Below are 9095 nucleotides of genomic sequence, written 5' to 3'. Positions count from 1 at the left end.
ACCTGTCTCAAGGGTATCAAGTGGGGCTGGTGAGAGGGCTCAGCAGGTAAAGGGGCTTGCTGTCAAGCCTGACACCCTGATTCAGTCCCCAGGACCCACATGGTAGAGAGAGAACTGACTCCTGCAAGTTGTCCTCTGACCTATTGTACGCCACAGAAATAAAAATGTGATTAAAATGAAAGTCAACCAAGTCAAAGGCCGTAGTTAGAGTAACATCGGCCAGTTTCTCCATGGCAAATAAAGTTACAAGGGATGAAGGGGTCACTCATTTTTCGGTAAGAGCCAATGATCTATAAAGCATATGCACTAACAGAAGGCTGTCAAACCACCTGACACAGTCAGAAGGAACTCCCTCCACTGCTGTGGGATGGTCTGTATGTTAAATTGCTCTGATTGGTCAATAAATAAAACATTGATTGGCCAGTGGCTAGGCAGGAAGTATAGGCAGGACTAACAGAGAGGAGAAAAGAAAGAACAGGAAGGTGGAAGGAGTCACTGCCAGCCACCACCATGACAAGTAGCATGTGGAGATGTTGGTAAGCCACAAGCCACGTGGCAAGGTATAGATTTATGGAAATGGATTAATTTAAGCTATAAGAACAGTTAGCAAGAAGCCTGCCATAGCCATACAGTTTGTAAGCAATATAAGTCTCTGTGTTTATTTGGTTGGGTCTGAGCGGCTGTGGGACTGGCGGGTGACAGAGATTTGTCCTGTGGGCCAGGCAGGAAAACTCGAGCTACAGTCCACCACTACAGCTATCAAGTTCATACCCCAGCCTTCTGGCTCAGCCCAGTGTCTCTTAGCTTGAGGCTCGGGTCTTACATTTAAGTCTTTAATCCACTTTGAGTGAACGTGAGGTGATAGGGTCTTGTACACAGCTTTGGTTTTTTTCAATGCCATTTATTGGAGAGACTACCCTTCCCCCAACGTGTGTTCTTGACCTGTTTGGTGAGGATTAATTGACTATAGATGTATGGGTTTAGTCTAAGATCTCTATTCTGTAAGTCTGTACATGCTAGAGAAGAATCATGCTGTGGCGTGAATGCTCCGGGTTTATCTGTCAGGTCCATCTGGTCCATAGTGCCATTTCCTTGTGGGTTTCCCATCCTGGTGATCTGACACATTATTTAAAATGGGACTGAAGTCTCTTGCTATGTCACCTTTCATTTTAATATTTGCTTAATATATTTGGGTGCCCAATGTGAGTGTATGTGTTCATAATGACTATATCCTCTCTAAGAATGGACTCTGTCACTGCATTAGTTACTTTTATCCTGTGATCAAATGCCTGACAAGACGTCACTTGACAGTTAAGAGCACTTGCTATTCTTACAGAAGACCTGGGCAGTTCCTAGGACCAATATAGTACTTCACCACCATCTGTAACTCCAGGTCCAGGGGACCTGATGCCCTTTTCTGACATCCACAGGTCCCAGGATGCACAGGGTACACAGGCAACACACTCAGAGGCATAAAATAAAAATACATTTCAAGAAAATTGGAGAGAAGCAAGTTGAGAGGGCAAAGGCTTATTTTTGGCTGGCTGTTTCTGGGGTACGGTCCACCATGCTGACATGTGGGGAAGGTGGGCTGTCAGCCTTCGGGCAGCTGGGAGGCACACTGTATCCAGTCAGGAAGTATAGAGATGGATGCTGGTGCTCAGCTCACTAGCTCACTTTCTCTCTATGTGTGTGTGAGAGAGAGAGCTCTTGCATGTGCTATAGGCATGTACGTGAGGGTGCACTCGCCCATGCAGGTGTGTGTAGAGGCCAGAGGTTGACACCAGGATGTCTTTCTCACTGAATCTGAGTGAACCATTTTGGCTAGACTGGCCAATGAGTCCCCAGGATCTGTTTGCCTCCCAGAGGACATGCGCTGTCATCTCCAGCTTTTATAGGTGCTGGGGATCAAGATGAAGGCCCCTGCGCTTGCCCAGCAAGCACTCTGTCCACTCAGCTACCTTCCCGTCACCCACTGATGGTGCCACTCACATTCACGGTGGGTTCTTCAGTTATAAACCTTTCTGAAAAGGTCTTCCTAAACATACCTAGACGTGTTTCCATGGTAACTCTAAGGCCCATCAAGTTGACAAAGACAGAACCACCACAGATGTTATTATGCGGTCATCTTGGTCTACTTCGAAAGCAGTTGATAACTCAAAAGTCCATTTTATCTGGAATCCGACAATGATAGTATAAGCCTGTGACACTGTGCACAGGCAGCTGATGCAGGAGGACTGTAAGTTTGAGGCCAGCCAGGGCTTCTCCACTTGCTATTTCCATTGTCCCTCAGGCTCCTGGAAAGCTTTAATTTTTGTCTTTTATTTGGTAAAGTTTTTGCTTTATGGTTGCTACAGGGGGTAAATGTTTTACATTTATTTCAGCTGATTAAGTCCATGTTGATTATATATAAAAATCTAGCTTTATGTCATGTTTTATTGACTTATAATCTGTATGTTTTTGTATTATCAGCTTATCACTTGGCTCATATATTGCAGGCTGGTTTTGGACTTACTATGCTCCAGAGTGCAGTTGTGCACCACCATGCCAGCTTTTTTGAGCCCTGGGTATCAGGTACCCCACTAACAGCTCCATCCCTGCCGGCATCCCATTCTGCTGTATAGTATATCGTACTGAATTAAGTGATGTGTGGGGTCAGTGAGATGCTCAAGAAGCAAAGGCATGTGCTACTGAGCCTGATGGCCTGAGTTTGATCCCCAGAACCCACGTGGTGGAGAGCTTTGGAGACAGAAGCAGATTAGGTATTCAATGCCAGCTGCAGCTATATACTGAGTTCAAGGCCAACTTGCACTTATAAGACCCTCATCTGAAACCAAACACAAAATCAACCTGGTCTTTTTATTTTTAAGACAGAGCTTCACTATGTAGCCCAGGCTGAGACTAAAGATCTTGCCTTACCCTTTCAAGTGCTAAAATACAAGGATGTGTCACTGGCTTTTCTGGTCATTTGTGTCACTTAGCACAGTGAGTCGTCACATTCAGAATTTCCTTCTGCATCAAAGGGGAATGGCAGGCAGTAAGTAAGCTAACTTGCACACATCCCACTGCCCAGTCACTATGAATACTCTTTGTTGCTTCTACATTCTGGCCATTATGAGTCATGTTGCAGCTAGTTTGTTCATGTTTTTAATTTTTGTTGCCTGTGTACGAGATGTTTGACTGCATATAGTCTATGTACCACATGCATGCCTGGTTCTACAAAAACCAAAACTGGGGTCCCAGATTGTTTGAAAATGGAGTTAGAGATGGTTGTGACCTACACCAAGATTATCCTTTGAGGGATCTTATCTCTAGTTTCTGAGTGCAGGAAACCAAACCTTGGTCTACAAGAGCAAGTGCTCTTACCTGCTGAGTCATCTTTGGTGTTCCCCTAACCCTAGACAGGGTCTCTCCACACAGCCCTGGCTGCCCTGAGACTATGTAGCCCATGCTAGCCTTGAACTCACAGAAGTCTGCTTGCCTCTGCTTCTTGAGTGCTAGAATTAAAGGCTAGTACCACTGCAGCAGGAACACCCCGTTTTAAAGTTATTTTTATTTACATGTCTGTATGTGGGTATGTGCACATGAGTGCAGGTTCCTACAGAGGCCAGAGGGTGTCAGATCACCCAATTTATGCTGCTCCTAATGTGGGTGCTTTGCTCTTATCTGGCCTCCATAACGGAAGAAAAAAACAACAGTGTGTTTGTTTCGACAATGTCTTGCTTTGAAGCCCAGGTCAGTCTCAAAGTCACAGTAACTAGTAACCCTCCTGCCTTAGCTTCCAGGTACTGGGATTACAGATGCACGTCACGATCTTCAGTTGAAGGGGTAATTAAAATGTTCTCAAAGTTGCTGTAGCCCAAGGGCGGAGAGGGAGAGAGACTCTGTGACTCTCTGGCATCCTCAGTTTGTTCCAGAAACAGAGATGGCAGCCACAGAACAGGGGAAACTGGGGAGCTACTCCCTTGCTATGAGCTGGAATGGACAGCTGAAACTAACAATTTATAGCAGCCTTCCAGAGATGAGAGCTCCGAAGTGCCCCATCACAGGCTCTCCCACTGGTCTCATGTGGCATTCTTGAGAGCTTCCTGGGGCTCCGGTCCCTGAGTGCTGGAGGGCAGGTTTCCATGTCAAAGGTGTGAAGAGGCTTCAGGCCCAGCAAGCTCTACTGGTGCTTCCTCCATCAAGCCTCTCTGATGGTTCTGCCAGGCACTCATCTGCTGGGATCATCCATGCCTTAAGAGACAAACTGCGGATGTTCTAAATCCCCAGCATGGGATTTGCTACAGTTCTACATAGAACAACTTTCCTACTCAATGATTTCATTGTTTTGAAATACTCTGGATAAAAGTTGGATGCGTTTTAGATGTCCTATATTGTGAAATATTATTTTAAGATGGTGTTTCATTCGTTTATGCTGTGGAACATTTGTTTAATGATGCAAAGTGTTTGGATGGAAGCTCCATCTCAACCCCTGGCACCCCGGCACTCATATACCCAGAGTTTGGAATGTTCTGGTGGAAGAGCTACCTCAACTCCCCTCCCCCACCTCTTTCCCCAAAACCTGCCCCTTCAAAGCCCACCAAACACAGCTCCTCCCCAGAGAGACTCACGATCACTCCCACGGGGTATATAAGCTGCATTACTGAAAACAGACACGGGGATCTTCCGGTCTCTTGTCCCTGTCTCCTCTCTGCGGGGCTGGAGACCTGCCTGGGAACGCTTTTCCCATTAAACCTGAGCTTTTCTGATTCTGTCTGATTTGGATTGCTGCATCAGCAAAGAGGCTTATCGGGTGCAAAACGCCTTTCACAAAGATGTGTTACTTTTGTTTATGTTGCATTTGTTTAACGCTGTGAAGCTGTGATACTTTGCCTGTCTAAAACACCTGATGATCTAATGAGCTGAACAGCCAATAGTAAGGCAGGAGAAAGGATGAGCAGGGCTGGCAGGCAGGGAGAATAAACAGGAGGAGAAATCTGGGAGGAAAAGAAGAAAGAGCAAGAGAACAAGGAAGATGCTAGGGGCCAGCCATCCATGAACTAAGAGTGAAAGAAAGATTTACAGAAGAAAGGGACAAAGCCCAGAGGTAAAAGATAGACTGGATAACGTAATATTTAGAAAAGCTGGCAAGAAACAAGCCAAGCTCAGGACAGGCATCTAAAATTAAGAATAAGCCTCCATGTGTAATTTATTTGAAGCTGAGTGGTGACCTCCCAAAAGAGCAAAAACAACCAACATCCTTTCATTTCCAAAATGCTTAACAGGTGTTGACAAAAATGCCATCAGGGTGGTGAGATGGTTCAGTGGGTAAAGGTGCTTGCCATGATGGCTGGCAACCAGCGTTCTCTCCAATACTGTCTTCTACTTTTGCACCCATGTTTCAGGCGTGTGTGCCTTCCTTCCCAAAATAAACTTAAAAAATATTGTTACGACCTTTTGGATTTTTTTTTTCGAGACAGGATTTCTCTGTGTAGTTTTGGTGCCTGTCCTGCATCTCGCTCTGTAGCCCAGGCTGGCCTCGAACTCACAGAGATCTGCCTGCCTCTGCCTCTCGAGTGCTGGGGTTAAAGGCGTGTGCCACCACCGCCCAGCACAATCTTCTGGATTCTTATACATATTTCATGGCTTTTTAAACGGCAGCTGTCCCATTAGACCAATGAGAGGCCTTAGACTGGCTCCCGAGCTGTTTAGATAAGACCCCATCATTGTGGATGCTCCCCAAGTCTTTGAAGGTTCCCAGACCTCTCTTGTACCCTTCCTCCCACACCTGAACCTAGCTACTTACCCAAAGAGCACTCATCTTCAGTGGGCAACAGCATTCAGAGATTGTAACGTGGGCTTTGGGACAAGCTGTCTGCCCCAGCCTGCGGTCTGCTCATCATGCCTATTATGCTAAAGGTTGGTGCATAGATGAATCATGACCCCTCGGCTCAGTCTCTTGAAGTGAACTCAACAGCTGTTAACAAAGCCAGGAAGGGTCTGGGTTAAGCAGGGAAGATGCCTATGGTTATCTTCTGGCCCGTTCCAGGCCTTTGCAGTCACTCCAGGCACCAACCAATTCAGCCACAGCAAAGCACTCCTCTCCCCCTGCTTGCAGGATCCCACCTCCTTGTCTCCCCAACTGGAAGTCTGGTGCTTGTGGTGATTCTACTGCAGGTGCTACTATGCAGGCTCCAGAAATACCTCGTAACCAAACTCAAGGAAGTTGCCTTTCCCTGAGTCTTAACACATTAAATGACTCACCTGAGCTCAAGTAGGATCGTACTTCTAAGGCAGCCCTGATGCCCAAGGACTGGGCCCAGGGGTACCTACTGTTAGAGCATGCTCACTCCCCACACCTCCGTGAAATTGGCCGTGTCCATTCTCATTATGACTGGAAACCTGCTGAACCCTATTCTCTTTTGCACCCCCACACCAGTCCAGTGTTGGAGACCCCATAGATACATCTGGCATTTAGTCAGGAAGGTCATGCAGATGAACAGGAGGGAATTGGGTGTCACACAGGAGGAAAACACTGATGCCCAAGGTGGAGAAGCACTTCAAGCTCGAATCTCCTTAATGAAAAGCATTCAACCACCAGGATCCAGATGTAACCTGGGAAAGCTGGCCAGAGTGTATTTCCACCCATCAGCTGTTTATTCCATACCTGGCCTTGGATGTCAAACGTGTGATCCCAAGAAGTGGCCCGTGCCTTCTAAGCAGTGGTGTCCAATGGGGGACTTATGCCGTAGGGAGCCATGCTGGTGACCTAGCCTCAGAAGCAGGGCTTGCACTTCCCACGAACTAGGCTAAAGCTGTTTCAGGTAAGGGACCTGGGACCTGTCTGAGGGCTCTGCATGCAGGTAGCACCCAGACTCCAGAACGCAAGTGCCTGGCCCTTTCCTGCAGCCTGAATTGTGTTCCATCCTCTCCAGCTGTCAGTCATGTGTTACTACATGACAAGCTACACCAAAAGACAACGACTGCTACCACCAGAAGCCACTGTCCCGAGGGACAGTGATCTCACCCGGGTGGGTTTGCCCACGCATAAGTTGTGCTGGTCTTGCCAAGATCCTGGGGCATATGCCTTAGGACAGGATTCAAGAAGAGCTCTGCATTTTTCCTGTGAGACAAATGATTCATGTTGAAAGGTTCCTGATTGGGGCTGGACAGATGGCTCAGTGGTTAAGAGCACTGGCTCTCCTTACAGAGGTCCTGGGTCCAATTCCCCAGCACCTCACAACTGTCTCTAACTGAAGCCCTCTTCTGGTGTGCTGACAAATAGCCATATACGAAAATATACGAAAGGTTCCTGATTATGGTGGGATGGAAGAGGAGAGAGAAAGGGGCGATACTGGGAATTAGACACAGGTGTGTCTGGCCAAGACATCAGTCCAGCGAGGAGATGCCTGAGGTAGAAGGATTACAAGTGGCCAATGTCGGTGTTTCCAGTCTGGTGACCAGACACCAAGGGCCACTCACTAAGGAAAACAGCTCAGAGAGGGCAATGGTGAAAGCTGTATGGCACGTGACCTACAGGTGGTGAGGAGGGAGAAGACTGGACGAGAACAGCCGGGGCTGCTCAAGGCACACAGCTGTGTTCCCATGTGGGTCAGGGAGAAAGGACACACAGCCTAGAATCAGAGCATCACCAATCTCCTCCAGGAGTGCGTCTTGACAGCCTAAGTGTGAAGTCCGCGGAGTGCACAGCAGGTATGGCCTTGACTCTACTACGGAAAGAAATCTGACCCTCTCTTCAAAGCCAGCACCTCACAAGATGCTGGGTACTAGATTAAGTACACGGAGCATGGGGGCTGTGGGCCAGCAGCTATGGGCAGCCCCAGCCCCTTCTTTAATACTCATTTTCCTATAGCGCAGCTCCGAGATTGCCTGCTTTAAAGACGTAACTGCTACGTTCAGGCAGTCCTGGAGCACTGGAGAACTCCCTGTGGCCTCTCACGTGAGAGCACTACAGTCAGGCTTCCCTGAAGTCAGGGCTCCGAGCAAGAGGCAACCTCACAGGAGGTAAGAAACAAGAGGTGACCTCGTGGTTACCTGCATGTTTAGACTGCAGGAAGGGGACCTGGACCTGAAGTCTTCATGTCTTTGATTTGGGGACTCATGGCCTTTCCTGACTACTTGGAAACTTACATACATTCTGTGGCAGTCTTTGAAAGAGTTGTTCCCATTCAATCTAGTCTTCTAAGTCCATACAGACCAAGCTTAAATGGCCCCTTCTCCATGGCTGTCCTAGCAGATCCACGGTGATCTGTGATAGGATGCAGTCCTTGGCAGGACCCTCCCTGTCATCTCCCCTTGCCCTGTTTCCTTCTGGCTTATTTCTCCATCTCCTGCTAGGAAGCCCCAGGTTCGATCCTCTATACTTGTTCCCTCATTTTTGTCCCTCTGACCACCACAAGTGTGACACACAATTCTTAGAGCACTATCTTGTCTCTGGGATGCTACTTTCAGGGCTCCTCCCCAGCACACAGCGTTTCTCAGGACAAGCTCCAAGAAGACTCTGCAGATACAAATTTGCTATGCCCTTCCTGCCAGGCGCTCCTGCGGCACTGGCTCTGAGCCATGTGCTCACTACTACCCATGGACTACAGGCTTTTCCTTTCTGTTATTCTAGGCTGTTAGTGCTGAGGCTGCTGGGGGCGGGGGCGGGGGGGGGGGGGGGGGGGGGGGGCTCTCACTCTTCCCCCACCTCCTAGCAGATGCAGAGTCACACAAAGAGGAACCCGACTCCATCCATGTACTTCACATTTTGCTTGAGGCAATGCTGGTTTGGACCTTAGATTCCTGTAGTAGTTACCTGCTGCAGTGTGGACCAAGTGCTACCCAAAGGCTCATTTGTTAAATAAAGATTTGGCACCAACCTGGAACTGACAGGAGGGGAGGGAAACTCTGGAAGGTGGGCCTAGCAAAAGTGTTTAGGTCACTGCGGACCAGGGAATATTACCGAGGACTCTGGCGTGCTGGCCTTGGTCTTCCCGTTTGTCCTTTCTTGGTCCCATCTTGGCCATGAAGCGCACGGCTCTGCTCTGCCACATGTTCTCTCCCTGATGTGCTACCCGCTATTGCCACCGGTCACAGTACGAGTGCCAACA

Source organism: Peromyscus maniculatus, chromosome 14 (assembly GCF_049852395.1).
Source record: "Peromyscus maniculatus bairdii isolate BWxNUB_F1_BW_parent chromosome 14, HU_Pman_BW_mat_3.1, whole genome shotgun sequence".
Classification (NCBI taxonomy): domain Eukaryota; kingdom Metazoa; phylum Chordata; class Mammalia; order Rodentia; family Cricetidae; genus Peromyscus; species Peromyscus maniculatus.
This window is presented reverse-complemented; position numbering follows the sequence as displayed.